This window comes from Prionailurus viverrinus, chromosome B4 (assembly GCF_022837055.1).
Source record: "Prionailurus viverrinus isolate Anna chromosome B4, UM_Priviv_1.0, whole genome shotgun sequence".
NCBI classification, from domain to species: domain Eukaryota; kingdom Metazoa; phylum Chordata; class Mammalia; order Carnivora; family Felidae; genus Prionailurus; species Prionailurus viverrinus.
Window position 1 is genome coordinate 110,508,041 of NC_062567.1, and position 22,010 is coordinate 110,530,050.

The window sequence follows — 22,010 nt, forward strand, 5'->3', positions numbered from 1 at the left end:
CACATATAATGTTATTTTTCATAGTACTCTCTTTGAGAAATAAGATATTATTTCCCAGTTTTCAAGACATAGAAACTGAGGGCCAGAACAGTCACGTCTCCTTTCATAACACATCACTGATGTATCTGGGGTTAGATCGATGTCTCATCACTACCCCACTGCCTTACACACAATACTTTATACATGGCTTATGAAAGTATTGCATAGATCTTTTTTTTTTTCAAATGGCAATTCCCCCCATATTGGGAACTTTGGAATTCCCATTATGTGTCAGCACATTTCAAAACAAGTGTAAATGGGTGTAAGATTTGACTGGTAGAAAAAAAAAATCACAGAAACTTGAATAGATTTCTTTTCAATTTTACAAATGCAAGGGACCAGAATACAGTCTTGGAATATATTCTAAGCAGAGAGTTTGAAGATAAAATTGATCTAATTAGGAAGGTGTGAAGAAAATATCCCCAAACCAAACCATATGCCATGTAATAGTCTGGAGGTAAATAAAGAAAAGCTGCCTTAGAAATGAGAAAAATCACAAGTACATAACAATTGGTGCCAGAACATTCACCACTTTCACTCATAAACAGAATTTTAGTCTACACTGGCTTGGGAAAGACGTAGGTCAAGGAACATGGACAAGGACCAGGCACATAGTCAAAGCTTAATCGATGCTTATTGAATGTATGAATGGATGGGTGGATGGAATCATTACTATCGACACCATTGAGGAAGGAGAATAGGAGATACTTTTCTCAAACATAGATCTCATTCTGTGCTATCCTACTATGTATTTCCCAGCTGTTTTTTGAGCTGGATTCCTAGGTATCACCTCGCCCTTTATAGACCGAAGAAAGGTCCAGTTGGAGTGGAGGATTAAGTCATAGGATTGTGGTGTTGGAACAGAGTTGAGAGAGGGCATTTGGAGAGAGACGCGCAACATTCAACCTGCGGTAATAAAGCTGCCACCATTTCCTGCCTGTTGGTGACTTTATGTCTACCAGCTCATCTAATTCTCACAATTCCAGGAGGTAGATATTTCTACTTTCAATTTACTTATCAAAAAAAAAAAAAAAAAAAAAAAAGACAGAAGTACCAGGTAGAAAAGGCAGCAGAGCTGAGATTGTAACCTAAGTTTGTCTGATCAGAATGCTCTCTGCTGTCTTTACTAAACCACTCTCAGACCATAGAAATAACCGAACTTCTCCATTTTGCACGTGAGTAATGAGAGGTAATTCAACTGATGCCTGAAGATCATAAAATAGTTATGGATCCAGGTACCTTAAATCATTTTTTTGGTCCTCTTTACATTTATATGAAAGCCAGCCATTGATTTATTAGTTGAAACCTAATTTAAAAAGCATACCGTATATACCGATTTTAGCATTCTCAATAGAACTGTGAGTTGCATAAATAAAAGATAAATGAGTTTCCCCGATAGAAACTTTGCATCTAATACCACGTCGTCAGGATTAACTGCTGCCCCTCTCATAAAAATTCTGGTGGCAGCCAGTTCTGGAGAACTTGGCTAGAGGCTCTTGGCTCTTGGCGTACCTTGTCTAGGTAACTGCCTACCTTGGGGTCTGGGCCATCCAATTTATAAAGGTTTCAATCCATATGTATATCTGACATTTTCTTTTTTGCGCTACGTGGCATAACATATAGGTAACAATCCATAATTCTTGAATTAATCAAAATCACAAAACCAAACTGAATCAAATCTAATGTGTTTCTTCCCTGTTTTTCTAGCTATCGTATTCCAGTAAAAGGCATCTAGGATTGTGTTTTAAATTCTCTATTTAGCATTTAAATCTATCCAGAATGTAAAATCCAATCATTTTCAAAAAGATTTCTTCAGACCGTGTGATTCCAGCTTGTGTCAGTTTCACATATTTCCTAGTATAAATTTGATCTCATGATATTTTAATATATTGGGGGGGGGAATCAAATCTCGATTAGTTACTTAAATAATTGTGACAAAGCTGCCGACATAGTAATCTTAAGACAAACAAAAAGTGATTTTGGAATACTGACTTGGAGTCTTGCAATTTAAAAGGAAAAGGAAAAATAGAACCTGGCATACACTTGAAAACACTAATTGTAGACGGGTGGCTGAATATTCCCCAAAAAGCAATAGAACATTCTTTCCTTTGAAATAACAAAATAATGGCATTAACAGCCCATAATCACAGTGAAACGCTGGAATAACAAGAGAGTGGGAAGAAATTCCAAGGTAAAGGCCAAAATGCCAAGGTAAAATGCAAAGAATGACGATGGCTCCTTGCTTTTCAAAGATGCGTTTTCCAGGGTGGAAGAGGGAGTTGTAGCCATGGAATGCCATACTTTGCGGCAACTAACGCTCGCTGAGAACAATTACAAAATCGTATATGGGAGTCATCCTCGAATGCTTGCTCTCAAATCTCATGGCTTACCAGATTGGAGCATGGATATTGCTGTAGGTGGCTGAAATGAAAGTGTTTAAGGGCTTTCTGGTCCTAGAAAAGTGCTGTGCAGTCTCAGACTCTTGGAACTCAAATAGATGGCACTCGTGGGAACTCAAACACAGACCAGTCCTTGTCAGGAGGAAGAGGTAGAGAAGTCCCTGGCTCACTTTGCAAAGATCATGAGGTTGTTCCTTTCACACCTGCCTTCTTGCATGCTGCAAATTTTTAACTTTAGAGTCACTTGCATCTTAAAAGTGTACGTACTAAATGTAAATATTCCTGGACCCACCATAAACCAAGCAGGTTAAATCTCCTAGCCTGTCTATGATGATTCTGTTAGGAAGTACAGCTGTCTGGAGGATGGGTTGAAGATTTTGAGAATAAGTTGAGGCTTAGTGTGAAACAGCACCGTGATTAAATATTCCTGACTGCTGACTGATGGCAGGGGCAAGGGGAGAGGGATAGAGTGACATTGGTGGAGGTTGGGGGAGCAAGGGTCCTTACATGGATCATTGTCCAGCTCTATTTTAGATCACTATTAGTTAATAAGTAACAGAATGTCAAGAGTGAGAAGTGTTGAGCCCAATTTTATCTATTAACACCCCCAAAGAAATGTATCTTTATATTTATGATGCACACAAAGGCACAAAATATTCATCCCATAGACAACGCTATAATATTTGCATATCCTATGGAAATACATTTTGGTTTGGCAGAAGTGGAGCTAAACACCCTTTAGAAGAGCATAAATTAGAGACCTTTGCTGTGGGGGATCAGGGCACTTCTTTTTGTATTATAATTAATGAACAATGAACCGGAGACTTAAGTTCTAGTCTAATCATATGAACTTGGACAAGTCACTTTTCCTTTAACTGTCCCCCTAGAGTTAGCTACATGCTGTGGTCTGCCTTCCGTCACAGGCAGCACTTTTACCAAATGACCTGTCACAGCACATTCAGGGTCCCCAGGACTCCAGGCTGCAACACCTATGCGTTTGCCATTCACCGCCTGACTGCCAACCAGTTGCCTCAGCCTTTTTTATCGTAATAATGATTAACGTCCAGGCGCAAATTTTTGTCTTAGCTAGTTGTTGCAGCAAAAGTAACTTTTAAATGCAGCAGGTGCTATAAAGCAAGGGTATATAGGTCCCCTTCATAACCTGAGATGAGTTGTTGAGGGTTGGGGACAGCTGCTATCAACACTTGTCTTTGAGCCTTGCATCTGAGAGGGTGATATGGAAGTTATTACTTGCACTCATATTCCATTGGGGGTTGGGGAATTCAGTCACAAGGCTTCACTTGAAATTAAGGGCGTTTGTTCTGACGAGGAATAAAGGCAGAAGAAACTGAGAGATCATTGGCAGTCTCTTCCACAGTAGGCTTCAAGTCAGCAAGCAAAATCACAATGGCAAATTTACAATCTTGGAGGATAACTGGTCTCCTAGACACTGGCTCTGTATGCTGCCCAACGTCTGTCTCGCAGTCAGTGCTCCGTACTTCTGAGGTTATTTTGAAAGGATTAGCCTTGATGAGAAAGGCCTAACTCTTAATGACATCTCTGCTACCGGTTTGTATACACAAAGTGCCAGCCTTTGTTGGGAGGAGGCTGTTTGATTGGATTTTGATTGGATTAGAGTTTTCCTCCATTTTTTTTTTTAGCTTGTCATAAAAAAAAAAAATGTATTGTGCTTTTAGTTCTTTAATGTTTCATGTTATGGGACTCTTGGTCAGTTTTAGATTATAAGCCAGGGGAATAAAAAATCGTTCCTTGTTTTCTTCCTTCTTTGTTTCCAGAAATGTGCCCACTAGTTTAGGAAAACAGGAACATACGTAATCTCAACAAAATAAAGTACTCGAATTGAAGCCAGACTTACAAATAACCTGTATAATTTGGTAGAAGGAATATAAACTTTTAAAAATGAGCACATATCCAAATCAAGCCTAGATGAAGGAATCAATCTTACAACATCACCCTGAGAACTTCTCTCTTTGCCTTTTCTCTAGCTTCTGCATAGGTTGAAGAAGTCTTGCCAATGAACTAGTATCTTCCAGGGTACAAGTTCAGTAGCAATGATTGAAATACTGAGGTAATAAAATTTCCTGTATTAAGGATCATGAAGAAAGCCAGATGAAGACCCCACAGCCATGAGGGAATTAGTAGACAACAGCTACTGTGAGACAAATCAGAAATCTATCTTTTCCCTATTCTGAGCCAGTGGAAGTGAATTTCAAGAATCAAGGCAAAGAATCAGTGATCTGAAAGTGTCCAACGGCACTTCTAGCTGTTCTCTAAAAGAGTCGCTGTTTTATTTGTTGGCATGCCCCCCCCCCCCCCACTCAATCATCAGTGGGCTCCTTGTCTTTCTAGTATTGCAAAAACAGGAGTCATTGACTTTGGTAGTGACCTTAGCAAGTTTGATTAATTTCTCTGCCCTTCCTTTTCATTATTGATATAAGGGGATAATAACCCTTAGTATGTGTTATCCTAAGGATTTAACAAGTGAAATATTAGAGGGCTGAGCACAGTCCCCGGCATTTAGCAGTAAGTAAGCAATGGTAACCATTGCATTATCGCGCTATTTCCCTGAGAACAAGCACAGAGCCTGGCACGTGGAAAGTGCTCAGTGAGTGTGCATTACGTACATGAGTCTGATTGTGAATGTGACTTCCTCTTCCCTACCTGCCTCACTCCATTTCCTCCTAGTAGATGTTTAGTACATTTATTCACTCTGTATATATTTATTGGGACTTCAACAATGGAAAAAAACCCAGCTCAGAGTCTGATGAGGACCCACAGTCTTTACCTCGGCATTTTTACAGTTGGGAAGGTTGCCCTGACATGGATGTTATACTTTGTTTTTAGTTGTTTAATTTTTTTACCAGAGAGAGAGAGAGAGAGAGAGAGAGAGAGAGAGATTGATTGAGAGTCCCAAGCAGGCCCACGCTCAGCGGGGAGCCTGACTTGGGGACCCTCGGATAAGGATCTGATCGGAAATGAAGAGCCCATGCCCAACCCATGGAGCCACGCAGGCGCCCCTGTTTTTAGTCATTTAAATGAGCTCCTTTATTCAGGTGTGTTCTTAGCACTGGCCCCAGGGGACTGTTCCTCTTTGTTGCGCCTATGGCTGGCTGGCATCCTAAAACACTTTCTCCATACGGGAAACTCAGGAAGTCACGTTGGAAATGGGAGACATGGAGAATTCTCCACTATCATGGGATGTCTGTCTTTGGAAAACTTCTGTCTGTCGGGACTCGCCCTGGGCGGTTTTCCTCACTTGCTGGGGTTGTGCTGCCTGGGGCACTGAGTTAAGCTGCAGCGCCATCTCGTGGTCAGATGATGTGGTGCCCAGATGCAGAGTTTCTAATGAGTAGGTGAGCAAAAGAGAACTCAGGAGTCACCTTATCTACTTCCCTTATTTATACATAAGAAAAATGAATCAAAAAAGAAAAAAGGAAATTACCTAAACTTTATTTTACAAAGAGTTAATTGCAGAACTATCCCACTTGGTTGCTATTTCCCTCAACAGTGTGCACTATGGAGCATGTGGCTGTGGCTGAATGTTCGACTTGTCTTCTAGGTACTTACACAACCTCCTGTGAACCTGAGTGGTCTTACTTTTAAAATGGGGTGATACGGCTGTTGTCGTAGCAGCCGTATTTTACTGAACAGCAGAGTATTTTAAGGACTTTATAAACAATAAGTTATGAAAAAGAAATCTAAGTTAATACATATTTTTTTTTCTAGATTTTCGGTAAGGAGACAGATGCATCTCATTTAAAGCTGCATTAACAGTTGAGAGCCACTCATCTATTCATTGCCCGCTTCCAGGAGAATGTATGGAGTGGTGGCACGTCACTGTCGTGGGAAGGGAGGATAAGAAAATGAAGAAAACACAGACTTTACCCTTGAAGAAAGCAGTCCCATAATAATGAAGACAGACATTAATAGATACACTGTGTTGTGATAACAGATACTAGCGTGGATGCTGGTAACAACTTTAGTGCTTACACACAAAAAAGAGTTCTGTTCTGCCAAGTTGCAGGGGGAAAGGGGTTGCTGAGATGGAACACGCTTCACATAGGAAAAAATAAACGTGAAGCATGGTCAGAGCAATACTAGAGGAATGTCAGAGACATAGATGGGACAAACCAAAGATGAACATTCTAGATGTGGAAGGGTAAAACACTAAAAATACCCCAAACAAACAAAAAATACAACCTCACAAGAGAACAGAATCATCCTATAGTTATAAAAATACTCCAGGTCTGGTACATATTTTCAGAACTCATGGCTGTCGTTCCAAATACATGACAAAATAGTCTGGTTTGGATCCAAAATTTCATAACTTATACCAAAATTTGATATTTTGTTTGTAGTTATAAAAGCTAAGATTATTTTAAATTGTGGAATAGCATATAACCCGAAGAGTCGACAGAAAATGATGAGAATTGAATGGTTTCATGAAAGCTCATCTAGACCAATCATTCCGTAGATTTCTATATTACATATTTGTCTTTCAGTTCTATGTGTTAAAAACCATTGAAGGTTTTTTTTCCCTATCTCTTTCATCATATCAAGTATTTGAAAAAAACAATCTTAATGGCCTAGAAGTCATACTTTTCCCTTTTCAAATCCCTTCTAGTCTTCTTCACCAACCTCTGACATTCAGAGAATTGCTTTTTAGACACATTGATCGAAGACCATCTATCCACATATTGTTCATTCCAAATTGTTCCCTTCTGGGCTATCTCAGGATACGAAGTGTTTGTCAGTCCTCCAAAATATAGTAGTAAGGATAACTCTGTCAAAAAGACATTTCCATGTACAGTGAAAGCCTAAAATTACATTCTTCCAGACTGTTTCGCTATGCGTCTACACGTCAAGGAGATAGAAAAACTTCAGATTTTTAGTCCAACAAAGAAGAAAGAAATTTCCTTTGACTGAGGGAATAGTTTGACTAGCTCCCACAGCCATAGCTCACAGGCATCTATCATCACGGTGGTTCATAAGGAAGATGACAACATACAGATATATTGAGAACTTCTTATGCTGAAGAATTTCATTGACCTAGACTAGTACACTTGACTCTGAGGCCAAGCGACCCTGGACAGTGTCTTTGAGAACAAGTGGTTATCAAGGCTAATCTTGAGAAGTGGGTATTAACGAAATATGGACGGCCAAAGAGGGCAAAACAAAGGCAAGCTGTTTACACATGCCTTGTGGGATTCTCTCAGTCCTAAAAGGATGCTTCTAATTATTTCTTTGACCGTGTCAGTGCTCATTAATTAACAGAAAAGATTATTAGGGGATATGAATTACTTCGGAGTGTTAGTCTCTTAAGTGACATAATTATTCCCAACAGAATTCTGAAAGGACACAAGTAACAACACTTCGAGGTGCCAGCTGACTTGGAACTGAAGACTTGAAATTGCCCCTTGCTCATCACCAATTCTGCAATCGTGGAAAACACTGGGCATGCTCTGTCCCAACCGGGAGAAATCACTCTATCTGAAAAAAATCTCACTGATCACCAATGTGCGTGGGCCCATAAATCAGAGGGAATGAAACAACTTTCTTTGGATTTTGTGGCTCCTGTAGGAGATCTCATTGACTTCTCAATTACCAGAGTAAAGGTGGGGCATTCAGTCTAAAGGAGGAAAGAAAGAAGGGTAAGCCCAGCTGGAGCTCATTTCTACTTCTCTGCCGCCTTCCCTGCAGTCCCTGTATTAATCCTACGATGGTCTTCAGATGCTAACTTTCAAGTCCACAGGAGGAACAGGGACATAGCAATAGCTTTCGGTAGCTGGGATTTTTCTGAGTATCAGACATATTATCCTTTCCTCAGGTTAATATTTCTGGCCTAAAAACTTTCAATCACAGAAAATTCTCTGGGCTACCTTTTGAATTATTGCATGACAACCGTTCACATGCATACATTCCAATGCTTAATTAGATTCCAAATGGCAATGATAGACAAAGTAACAGCCTATAATTCTAGTACGTAATGCAGAAATTCAGACACCTTCTTGCAAACACCATATTCAGGAAAGTACAGGGGCTCCTGGGTGGCTCAGTCGGTTAAGCCTCCGACTTCGACTCAGATCATGATCTCATGGTTTGTGAGTTCCAGCCCCACATCGAGCTCTGTGCTGACAGCTCAGAGTCTGGAGCCTGCTTCAGATTCTGTGTCTCCCTCTATCTCTCTGCCCTTCCCCTGCTCACATTCTGTCTGTCTGTCTCTTTCTCCCTCAAAAATAAATAAATATTAAAAAAATTTAAAAAAAGGAAAGTACAATGATTCCTGGGGTTGAGAGAGGTCAGGAAATCTAGAAGGTAAGATTCCAAAGGGAAGGTATATATTTCTGAGAGTGAAAAGTGGTTCTACATAGTTCTGTCCGCAAAAGTTCGAGGGACCTCCCACCCATACCCACATAGGTAAATACCAACTACACAGCATTAGATCACTTTCCACCCTCACGGTGTATAAGTTGAGAATTGTATTGGTGGTTTGAAACAGAGACCAGAAATAATAGCTGTCTACCAAGAAAGAAATTGAATGCTTCCTCATGTGAAATAAATCCGGAGATGTAAAGTCCTCTCTGCTACATTATCCTTATGGGGCCTTTCCCCATCTTTCTCCTTACCATCACCTGCATGTGACTTTTATCCTCAACATCACCTCCTGTTCCAAAATAGCTACTAGATGTCCAGGCATCTCATGTGTACTCCATTATAGAAAGAAGGAAAAATAGGACAATCAGTCTTTACCTGGCCTGACATCTATTCATTGCAGCAAACCCTGGAGTTAACTTGGGCACACATCTCTAATCTTTGGAACCAGAGAATCTTTAGAAACTCGCAATGATGGAATAAGTCACTTGTGAAAATCAACTTCTACTAGACGTGTGGACCCGTCCCCCTTGGTACCTGGCTCTCCTGGTATACTCCCATAATGACACCAGAAATGATGCCACTATATTTTCTTCTCTTTACCATCCAGGAAGATCCTGGTTCGCTCCTGATCTCTGCTTTATGGTAGGTGATAGAGAAATAATTCGTGGGCATCTTTTTCAGTTTTCAGTTTGCTTTAAGAATATGTTACAGAAACTGAAGTTTCTAAAAAAAAAAAAATTGAGGGGGACCGGTAGATAGAGAGAGGGAGAAAGAGAATCTTAAGGAGGCTCCACACCCCTGACCCGAGCCAAAATCAAGGGTCGGACATTTAACCGACTGGGCAACCCAGATGCCCCTGAACTTTCCAAGTTCTGACATAGCTTAGTGCAATGCAGACCACAACACGCAATGCTATGATGTCAGGGTAAGGTGTCAGGTCCTGCAAGAAGAGGACAGAGTGTTGTTCTATGCTGAAGACTGCTGGGTGAGAGGGAAAGAGCTACCGGCAGGAATCCCACCCTTATCTAAAATGTAATGGGGGGAGTCACGGCACAGAGGAAAACAGATTTGACCAAGCTGAGCAACTTCACTAGGGTGGGAGTGGACTGTCATGTGGAGGAAGATTTAGAAGGAAGACCATTCTGATCGAGAGAGGTGAACAAGGATATTAACAGCTTTCTGCGGAGGACACAGGAGTCTGGCTCTAATGCACCAAGTCATTGGTAAACTGAGTCAAGTGGGGTGATAATGGTGTGATCTGGACAGAGGTGCCATGTGCCTGTCTGTGGGCCAGATCTCAAACCCCACTGTAGAGCCTCTGATTTGCAAGACAAGGCAGAGGTAACTAAGAGGGAAACCAACGTTGGGAGAAGGTTCTCCGCCATAGGAATGGGCCTGGGGAAATACATACCCATCCACAAAGATAGCATTTAGGTTCATTCACCTGACTCTTGGAGAACCTGTGGAAAACACCACTCATACAATCTTAATGTTGCTTTGAAAGGGGATGCTATTGTCCTAGAGAAAGAAACTGAAGACCCTTTTCCACTTTATAGGAAAGCCGAACATCTAGAGAACTTCATAGCATTTTGCAGGGGAGCAGTTTTTCCAGGAGAAGTGGCGGGATAATATTTTGAGATACCTCATGACCTTTATTTTTCTCTTCACTAGTAATTCGCTTTCATGTCCCTCTCTCTCATCCATGTGGAGTCGTGCCCAGTGCACCTGGAGGGCAGTCTGACCAGGCAGAAAGTGGAGGGGGAAAAATGGTGTCTTTGTGGCATAAGAAAAGACATCTGGCTTTTCTTTCTTCTAGCGTTGGGGGAGTACTTGGTTAGCAAAAAATATCCTCCCACATAGTAGAAGAGGACCAAAGACAAAGAGGGTAGGGTGGCTCCGTCGATTAAGCCTCTGACTCTTGATTTCAGCTCAGGTCACGATCTCACAGTTCATGGGTTCGAGTCCCTCATTGGGCTCTGCACTGGAGCTGCTGGGGATTCTCTCTCTCTGCCTCTCTCCTGCATATGCACTTGTGCGCTCTCTCTCGCGCTCTCTCTCTCTCTCTCTCTCTCTCTGTACATAAATAAACTTTAAAAAAGGAGGGCAAAGATCAAAGGGGTGATGATGTTGGGGGTCTGTTTATGGAAGTGGATATGAGGGAATCACGTAGATAAGGATGGAAAGTGCCGCGGAATAGAGCCACCCGTGAAAGACACTGCTTGCATTCCCAGATGTTGTAGGGGAATTGCATCAGTATATGGCCAACTGCCCAGCCTCAGCCCCAGTAAGGACCATACACAGATTTGCCCTGGGTCTATGTTAACTTTCCTTTGCCCCAGCATTGGGGCATCCCTTTGCAGTAGCTGGATGCGCACGGAGAGTTCCTGTGCCCCGACGTTGCCGAAAATACATCGCATCACTGCATGATAGGCAAGTGTGCCGAGTTCCTTTCCTCTTATCTGTCTACTTCTCTGTTTCCCCAGTCACATTTGAATGCATGCTCCCTCTTTTCTCTCTTCCCTGACTGTGTGCTTCTCTCTTCTGCCATAGGGCATTTGCACATGCTGTCCCCACTGTCTGAAACACTCCTCTCGTCTGCCTGCTTGCCCCTTCCATCGTGTCCTCTAAAAACACATATGTCTAAGTTATATTTGTTCTTCAGATCTCAGCTGAAGTAGCACATCCTTGGAAAACCCATTTTGAGATCTTAAGAACAGTTAAGATACTTATGTATATGTACACTTGAATTGTCATTCCTTTTTAAAAAAGTTTTTTTTTTAATGTCTTCTTTACTTTTGGAGAGAAGGGGAGAGCATAAGCCGGGGAGGGGCAGAGAAAGAGGGGGACAGAGGATCCGAGAAGGCTCTGTACTGACAGACTGACAGCAACGAGCCCGATGTGGGCCTCCAACTCACGAACCGTGAGATCATGACCTGAGCTGAAGTCAGACGCTCAACCAATTGAGCCACGCAGGTGCCCCTTGACTTGTCATTCCTGAGGAAGTACATCCCAATTGTAATCGTCCCTCTACCATACAGGGCTCTAAGAACACTGGAGACAGGGACCATATCTTTTTTGCCAATAATTGTACCATCAGTACTCAACATAACACATGGCATGTAGTAGGTACTCAGTAAATATTTTGTGAATGAATATATGCACCCTTATCTAATACTGTCCCCGGCATGCGTATAGTAGGTGACAAATACACATACACACCTACATAAATATATAAATGCAAGTACAAATACATATAAACTAAAGAATTTCATATATATAAATAAGTAAAGTTATGAAGGAATTGTTTCAGATGCCGTGTGGTAGAGTGGAATGAACATGAACTCTACAACCCGTAGATTAGGATCTAACTACAGTTCTTCAACTAACTGTTGTGTGAGTTTGAGTGAATTGGCTTAACTTTCTAAGCCTCAGTTTCCCCATTTGAGGAAAAGGATAATAACTCTGAACTTGATTGCCAAGTTCAAAAGAGATGATGTTCAAAAACTGCCTAGACCAGTGCTTCGTAAGTCCTCAATAAACGGTGGCTATTGACGTGGTTGAATTTGTATATCATATATGTTAAAGAAGAATGTAGAACTCTATTTAGTTGAGTTCCCACACAAAAACAGCGTTGGATACATTCAGATGGGTTCAGTAAGTAGTTGCAGAACAAATAAGTGAAAACATCGGTTTTTAGCACGACTTGAAATCTCTATTGTGTGAACAACGTATTTTTCAAGAGTATGCCAGAACAATGCAGAATCCTGCCGCTAGGTGTCGATAAATACACATGGCAAAAAACGAGGCCTAGCTTCTGGTTCTGATGTAATACTTTCTTGTAAAAGTAATGATAAGGCGCTATGGCTATTTACACGCAAAGTTGCATGCTCAGTCAGTAATTCAAAAGTGCCCAACTGTACAGCCGTATCTCTCAAATAAATTCATATTTTCTCCCCATCCCTTCCTCTTTTCCCTCTCTCCTTCTAATCCCTCTCTTCTTCTCTCTGCTTTTTTCTCTCTTCTCTCTTTCTTCTTTCCTTCCTCCCTTCCTTCCTTCCCTCCCTCACTTCCTTCCTTCCCTCCTTCCCTCTCTCCCTTTTTCTTCTTTCTTTCTCTCTTTCTTTCTTTCTTTCTTTCTTTCTTTCCTTCTTTCTTTTCTTCTCAGAGAACAAAGAACAAAGCCTTTACTCTGGTTATCATATTTTAGAAGGCATGCACACACATAAACGAGGAAGTTCAGGCTCCTAGAGCTGGCAAAAGGCTGAGCTGGGAACGGGAACTTTCTGCCATAGCACAACACCTTCCACTTGCACCAGCCCAAATAATTGTTTAAACACTGTCCCCAATCTTCCTCATTGTTCCACCTCCTTAAGTCTTATCCTAGTTTGCCCATGATTCAGATCATTTCTTCTGTTTCATGAGCTTTGCCCATCCACACCTTCTCCCAGGAATTCTACCTACCTTTCCCCACTCCCTTTAATCCCCTGGACATCTGGGTAACAACTGATTTCTTCTTGGGGCATTTAGAAACCATCCTTAAAAATGTTTTCTTTTAGCCATCCCTCACTAGATACAAAGTCCATGTTACATGCTGTATTACTTTGCTAAGGCAGCCAAAACAAACTACCAGAGATCAGGTGGCCTAAACAACAGACTTATTTTCTGACAGTTCTGGAGGCTACAAGTTCAACAGCAAGGTGTCAGAGGGGGCTGTGTCTTCTGAGACGTCTCTCCTTGATGTGCAGATGGTCCTCTTCTCCCTGTGTCTTCACATCGTCTTTTCTCTGTGCAAGTCTGTGTCCAAATTTCCTCTCCTGATAAGAATACCAGTCTATTGAATTAGGACCCACCCTCATGACCTTATTTTAACTTCATTCCCTTTTTATACACCTTATATCCATAAAGGCACATTCTAAGGTAGTTTAATATGAACTTTGGAGGGACACAATTCAGCCCACAACATAAACCGCAAAGAGCCCCCAGATTTTCTCAGTACCATTTATCATAACTGTAATTATTTTCACATGTAAGTCATTTTTAAATGCCTAACGCATACCTAGAGTTTCCATAAGGGCAGGAGTCAGGTCTGTTTGGTTGAAAACACAGCTTTAGTGGGGATGCCTGCGTGGCTCATGTTGGTTAAGCATCTGGCTCAGGTCATGATTTCATGGTTTGTGAGTTTGAGTCCCACGTCGGGCTCGCTGCTCTCTGCTTCAGATCCTCTGTCCCCTTCCCCCACTCACTCTCTCTTTCTCTGCCTTTCTCAAAAAATAAACATTAAAAAATTTAAAAAGAAAACACAACCTTAGCACCCGAAACTGCCTGGTGCCTAGTATGTAGCAGGTTATCTCCTTGACATTGCTATTAAAATCGTCTTTGTTATTATTATTTCCTATGTAACTCCAGTATCTGGCACAAAGTAAGTAGCTGAGTAAATATTTAGTTAAAGACATTTAATAACTAGCAACTGAAAAGAATTCCCTAGACACTTTTTCTTTTGTTGTGTTTTCTCTTAAACCAATGAGTGGCTCACTTTAGCGTTCCAGTCCATGTATGTGTCCTTCCTTCCCTCACCACATATTTGCATTAGCAAACAGAGAAAGGACTTGCATAGGTCCCTTCCCCAGATTCATCCTTCTGAGAGTCAGATGCTTAACTGACTGAGCCCCCGCAGGCGCCCCTACAATGTTTGCATTTGAAACATATTCTCTTGGGGCTACTGCACCCATGAAGTAAGTCTTTCTTTTAATCATGCTGGGCACATGCATTGAGAAAAATGAGGCCCCGTTTTTAGCCCCTGACACTGAGAACTCAAAAAAAAGGTAAAGAGATCATCAGTGAACTGGGGAATGCCATGTAAAACAAACTAAGGGAAAGAATTCGATGAAGAGTTATAAAAACAACTTCCTTCTCTTCTTTAAGTAGCTGAAGGTATGATTTTTCAGGGCTCTGTTGCACAGTCTTACAAAAAGACAACATGAGAGGAATTGAAATTTTAGATTGGGCTAGTGAGCTATAATGATTACCCAGAAATACGTTTTGAACATCTGAAATAACCTTTCCCATCACTTTCTGTGAGACCGTAAGCTAAAGTACTTGACGAGGTGCCTGGGTGGCTCAGTCGGTTAAGCCTCTGACTTCAGCTCAGGTCATGATCTCACAGTTTGTGAGTTCGAGCCCCACGTTGGGCTCTGTACTGACAGTTCAGAGCCGGAGCCTGCTTTGGGTTCTGTGTCTCCCTCTGTCTCTGCCCCTCCCCCACTCGCACATGCTCTCTCTTTCTCTCTCAAAAATCAATAAGCATTTAAAAAAATAAAAAAATATAAATGAATAAAGTACATGACAAGCTATACTGTTACCAAGAAGAATTTACTGAGAAAATGTTCTCATTGTAAGCAGCTTATCCAAATTAGGAAGGGAGTTTACTGATCTGAATACTAAGATAGAGCAAGACACCTGATCCTAGTGGGAATATTTTAGCCTTGTGTTCACCTCTTGGCTCTTCCATCAGCTGAACAATTTCAGGCCAGTCACTCAAAATTACTGAGCCTTGTTTCCTTCTTAGAGGAACAGGGGAGCACAATCTCCACTTGGCAGATATGTTGAGAGGGTTAAAAGTGACCTCAAATGTAAAGGGCCAAGAATGAGTCTTGCATGGTGGACATGCTTCATCTGGGCCAGCTGTTCCTGCTCCAGTAGCTTTGAACTTCTGCCGTGCGAATGCAGTGGAGGCTAATCTCAGAACCATTTATGTAACCAATAATTCCCCAAATGTTAATATCTCTTCCCATTCAAGAAGACTAGATTGCTAATTCTTGCACCTTTGAAAACTGCTACAATTTTACTTACATACTGAAAAAAACGAGGCCCAGAAAAGGCGAGTTGCAGATTATTTTGGCACCACACCGAGGAGGAGGAATCTAATCTAGCTCCATCTGTTATGCAAAGGTGGGCTCTTCTTTTCATTTGATTAATAAAAAGTTAAGGAGAAGAAAAACAGCTGTCATAGACAATCTGTTGAACTGATACGGTAGTTACTTTTGATGAGCCCAGAAGCCACTAAATAAGAGTTCCGTTCATTTAGGTGGATGGTGGTGATGCAGCCACACCCTGATCCATTTTGCTGGCTGTGGCAGCATACCCCAGTTTCTGAGATGATAGTTGCTCACAACTACCCCCTTCTCCAAAGAATCTCTCCCTTTAAGCCAATACTACTTAGCCTGAGAGGTTCTGTCCTCCCCACTCCACCCTTCTACAACCCACAGCCAATGACAGACTGACCACGGATAGAAATGGTGGTGCTCGTGTCTCTACTGTGGGGTGTAATTAATGCTCCAGAGCTCCCCTGTAGGATCAGGCTGAAGTGTCTCCAGGTGAGACTTCATCCTTGCTTAGCTCCTCCTCCTGCCCTTCCCTCAATTCCTTCTCTTCGAGGCTCTTGCCCAACTAAATATCTCTGCTGATCTCCTTTCTCCAGTTCTGCTCCCAGGAAACCCAACCTAAGACACCGGAGAAAGCAGATTACTAGTGACGGATATTTTATTAATGATTACTGTTACTTTTGAAACAAATTCATAGAATGACGATTAGGATTCGGGTATCACACGAAAGGAAAACATTTAAAACTTAGAGTTCTAAAGCAACTTTAAAATGTTTTGTCATCTGAAAATAGACAAATGGTAAAAGGCTACGAATGGGATCTTAAAATGTTGAAAGCATTCCTGTTATACTTGTCACAGATCAATAATGGCATAGATTGGCAACTTGCCATGTAAAAGAGGCAGAAACTATTAAGTTGCTGTGTAGAAACTAAAGTTTCTGTAGTTTCGTACAGCAGAAACTATTAACTTTCTCAATGTTATTATGACTTAAGGAAAAACACTTTCTTTATCCCCTCCCCCTCAATCCCCAAACTTTTAGCCACATGTTTCCCAGGTTTGGAGAGAGCACTGGTGACTCCAAGTGGCCAGTAAGGCAATTTTTGGTCAAAACTCCCAAATAAAAGAGACAGAGACACCTGTCATCCTAATGTATACAGGTTTTCTGTTTTTTAGAGCATTGATGGCTTGAACACTTTGTTAACCTCTGCTGGTATACTGTATGAGATTTCAGAACTTAAATATCCTTTTATTATAAGACTAAAATTGGTATTTCTTAGAATATCAAAGTCTTTAAGAAAATCTGAGATTATTCCAAACAGGCATGGGAATTCAGAACTATAAAGAACGAGAGAATTAAATAAGAGAAATTAAGGTCTTGGCACTAAATTAAATGATTTCCAGTTTCTATGGTGTTTTTAATACCATATATAAGCTGTTTTAAATATGACCCTATAACTATATGACCCTGAGTGGCTCAGTCGGTTTAGCGTCCTACTGTACTCTTTTTTTTTTTTTTGAGAGAGAGAGAGAGAGAGAGAGAGAGCGCACAAGCTGGGAAGAGATAGAAAGAGAGGGAGACACAGAATTAGAAGCAGGTTCCAGGCTCCGAGCTATCAGTACAGAGCCCAATGCAGGGCTCAAGCTCATAAACCAAGATATCATGACCTGAGCTGCAGTCAGGCCTTAACCAGCTGAGCCACCAGGCACCCCAGGCATCTGACTCTTGATTTCTGCTCAGGTCATGATCTCACAGTTCATGAGATTGAGCCCAGTGTCAGGCTGTGTGCATGCAGCCTGCTTGGCAATCTCTCTCTCCCTTTCTCTGTGCTCCTCCCCCGCTTGTGCTCACTCTCTCTCTCAAAATAAATACACATTAAAACAAACAAATAAATAAATAGATACACCTATAACTAAGAATGCAGAAGCGTTCGCTGCTAAATATTAACCTAAAATACCATATAATATTTGTCTATTTTTTTTAATCAAAGCATATTGCACCTGTAACTAGTGTTCTTATAAGGTGTATCATCACATTTCTTTTACAGTCATCTGTATAGATAAGTTTTGAAGATACTTGTGAACCTGAACATCGTACCTGAGAAATCTGCAACTCAAGACTCAGAAAACAGTGTGGAGGTGAATAACTTTAGCCCCAAATGGTTGCAGTGAGGTTAATCAAAACTAATGAAGGACACTGCAGATCTTAGGACACTCACCAATGGTAGAGTGGTCGTACTTCCCTACTTGTTCTGGAACATACCAGGGATGCCTCTTCAACATTCTCAACCACGCTCAAATAACCTAAACAGATGAAGAGAAAAATAGCAGAGGATAAGATAAATGGGTTAACCTGAAATCATATTTTGCTATTGGGAAATCTCCCTTCTCTGGTTTTAGATTGTTGAGAACGTCAGCAAATATCTGCTGTAAGATTCCAGGAGTCAAAGAAGTTCATCTACACTGAAATAGGCAGGTTACTTCTCTTTTTTGATTCTATTCTTACTTCACCAGTGAAGACAGAATAAATTAATTCCTTATCGTTGGAAAGAATTGTAGTAGAAGAGATTCTTTTATAAACTGAACAATTTTGTATTATGTTCTCGTAGAAAATACTTGATCAATTCATTGTCTCCAGACTCCGGAATTCTACCAGCCAAATACTGTTTATCTTCGTGGAGGGTTTTGGCAGGTTTTCTCTCCTTAGGAAATGAGTTGGAAAATATCAGTGAGACTTCAAAGCAATGGCTCGAGGTTATCTTCTGATTTATGAAATGACTGTTTTCATCACTTATCAGAACACTGAGTCTTTCCTGTGGAATTGCAATCCTAGTATGTAAATAGGCTCAGGTGATTGCTGGTTACCATATTCATTGTAAGAAACACCTCTACTGAAAGGTCAATACCAAAATGATAGAAGTCTAAAAAGCTGTGTGAGGTACAGGAGGACGTTTGGTGAATTGGGAAACACAGTCTTGTATTCCTTAATTTGGGCTCAGTGTTATACTTTTCCAAATTAGGGCATTACTCTCTCTACAGAGTTTCTGTTGATTTTCCCCACTTCCGATTTCCCTCATTCTCAATAATTGAGAGTTAAGGGCAGTAGCTCTCATTCTGATTATGCCTGTTTTGTTATCTGAGCTTGCACAAGTTACAAAACCTTTGTAGTCCTTAGTTTTCCCACCTCTTAGGTAAGAATCATAGTGCAGAAAACCTCAGAGTAATATAAGTAAATAAATAAATAAATAAGTATAAAATAAAATAAAATAAAATAAAGTAAAATAAAATAAAAGTCTAGATGCTGCCCCCAGAGATTCTGATGCAGGAGATCTTGGTGAGATAAATAAATATATTTCGACATTTTTAGAGAGCTCTCTGGATGATTTTGTTCATGAGCTCATTGTAGGCACACTGGACTATCTAATATCTAATATTAGATAATGTCTGAGGACTTTTAAAGACCTACAAATATGAAATCTATTGTATAGTAATAGAAAAATTTGACATGAAATAATTTCCACTACTCATGGTTCCCAATCCTTCAAATGGCAACTTGTGAATCATTGTGTACATTCTTGGTAACATTAAATAGCCACTCATTTCAGTGGGTACAGAGAAATGAAAGAACAGAGGGGGAAAAAAATCAAATCAATTCAACCTGGCTTTGTAATTGCACAGGTGTCTCCAGGCAGAATGCACTTTTGTTTTTTCCTCAGTTGTGTGGTTATGTAAATATACCAAGTCAGGTCACTGAGGGAAGTTGGTACAAAGGGAATATCTACTCACTCAAATGTGGACAGCGGAAAGGAAACCCAAAATCAAGGCTCTGAAGAAGGAGGGGAGAGAACCGTTACCAGCATCTAGAGATTGGGGTTACTCAGAGTTGTGGCCTTTAGTACGGGGACACAGCCAGTCTGCAGCAACCGGCAGGGAGAAAGTCAGGGTGCTGAATCCCTGGCCTCCATGTCTCCCTTCTTCCATTGTGTTATTGATGTGTACTGCCTCTCATTAGCTCTTCCCACACAGGGGAGGAGAGGCAAGGAAGATGGAAGGCATACATAAAGTTACAGAGTAAAATGTAAAATGATTTGGAGGTGATGAATCTGCACAAAGACTTAGCTCTTCCTCAGTGATTTCCAACCTCCATGATTTGAACATCAGAATCTTCTTTTTAAAATCTCGCTCCTTATGTACTCACACAGATGCTTCCTGTTCAGCCTCATAACCCAGCTCAGATGTCTTCAGTTCTGTCAAGTTGTCCTTGGCCCTTGCCCACAGGCAGTAGCAAGCCCCTCTGTGTGCTCAGCACCAACCGGAATAAGTTTCCGTTCACATCATGTTTTAGTCCTATACTGAAATTATTATTGAATCTCTCATATTTTGAATAATCAATGTCAAAGTGCCCTTGAAGTTTTTGTAAAACAAATGGAGGAGTCTGATAGAACAGACTGCTTTTTGGGTTTCATTGACACATGACATCCATGGCTGACTCGCTCTTTCTGTTCCTGTTAATATGCCCACCTGAGAAATCACAGACCACGGGTATATTGCTCAGCAAGCAGAGAAAACTAGATGAGCTTTGCGGAACAGCCTTTCTGGCTGGGCTTCTAGCTCTGACATCCTGACATACCCGTCCTCACTATACAGGTGGGTTAGTCAGAGAAGATCGAATAATTCTATGAAGTGGTTATAACCCCTTCGTCATCTCTGGCCTACCATCATTTTTTCTAATCTCCAAGACATCTAATCTCCATGTCGCTGAATTATTTGAAATATGACAATTCTACGTGCACAGAGTTTGGTTTTCTCTCCATATGGAACATTTCACTTATAGGTTCCCATGGGTAAACCTGATCACTTACATTGAACTTGGAAAGCCCCCAACTAAGTAATACTGAAAAACCGTTTCTTAGAAAGGTGGTTTTTGATAAACATATTTGTTTATGTGGATTATTTTGAACATTTATTTCAGATACCTTTGAATGGCTGTAAATACAGACTACAATTAAATAAGACCTTACATTTAAAGGCCTTACAATAATATCTGTTATAGAAAACTCTCAATAAAAAAGTTACGTATGACGTTAATGACAGCAGCTTACATATGTAAAACGTATTCCTGCGAAGTGGGTATTGGTAGGATTCCCTTATTATAAAGAGAAAACTAAGACTGAATAGTTACTTGAATTTCTTCACCAAGAGACAAGCAACAAATCTCACATTCAAATTCAGCTTTTCTGATTTCCAAATCGGGTGACATTTCACTATATAGTTTCTTTCTATGGCAACTAGTTTGTATCCCTCTGTGCACTTACTTTGTCATAGTATCACCTTTTATTTTCTCACACCTGTGAGTTCATGATGCCCCAAATATGAAACCAATCCCTTTTCAGCCTAGGGAGCTTTGAGAAACCCTAGGTAAGGGCTTGGTATGCTGTTGTGACAAACCAGGTTATCTTCTTAACTGGACCCCTACCTCTGGGTGCAAAGCTCCTGAATTCTCTTGACACGTTACTACCCCTCTGGGTTCACGTCTTAATTCTATTTCTTCTGAACCTGGAGTCTTGCTTGTTATTGCCATCTATTATAGGTTGAACTAGGTCCTCCAAAAATGAGCCTTAATCCAATATCAATGGGTGTCCCTATAAGAAGCAGAAATTGGCATTCACAAAGGGACACCGGGATACGCACGCACAGAGGAAACACCATGTAAAGACACATCGAGAAGGTGACCATCTGCAAACCAAGGAGAGAAGCCTCTAAAAGAACAAGAACAAACACCCAAACCAAACGAAACAGAACAAAATACCCTACTGACACCTTGCTCTTGGACTTCTGGCCTCTAGAACTATGAGAAAATTAATTTGCGTTGTTCAAGCCACCCAGCTTGTGGTATTTTGTTAAGGTAACCCCAACAGGCAAAAAGACACCATTCTCTTGAGGAGTCATGATTTGAGCTCACACGTTTTCTGGGTTAGTCTTCCTGCTTCCTGCATAGTCTGCATAGTTGGACCACAGAAGCTCCCTAGCTGCATGCTCCCAATTGTATTTTTTACCCCTCTGGCTTTAGTCTGACTTACTAGAACTTCCTGGTGTGACAAACCTACCTGTCGCTTCTGACAGCCGCTGTGGTTTTCACTATACTATTGTCAGCAGATGCGATGGTGGGACTTTGCCTGCCCTTTGATGAGAGATGTGAGCAATTCCCCAGCTTCCACCATTTGCACTGCCAGCCTCCCTGAATTCCTCCTGAATTCCGAACAAGCTCTGCTGTTTTGCACCTCTAGACTGACTCAGT

General features: G+C 41.0%; 1 long non-coding RNA gene across 8 annotated transcripts in view; it reads right to left on the reverse strand.

The window, feature by feature from the left end:
• Window positions 1–22,010, reverse strand: part of LOC125170412 (uncharacterized) — a 437,501-nt gene that overhangs the window by 95,817 nt on the left and 319,674 nt on the right. For 7 of the 8 annotated variants that reach the window (XR_007154024.1, XR_007154025.1, XR_007154019.1 and 4 more), the window contains one exon: window positions 17,932–18,016. This is a non-coding gene — a long non-coding RNA (uncharacterized LOC125170412). Of the gene's footprint in view, window positions 1–17,931; window positions 18,017–21,188; window positions 21,355–22,010 lie in introns of all 8 variants that reach the window. The other variant, XR_007154022.1, reaches the window with a different exon arrangement.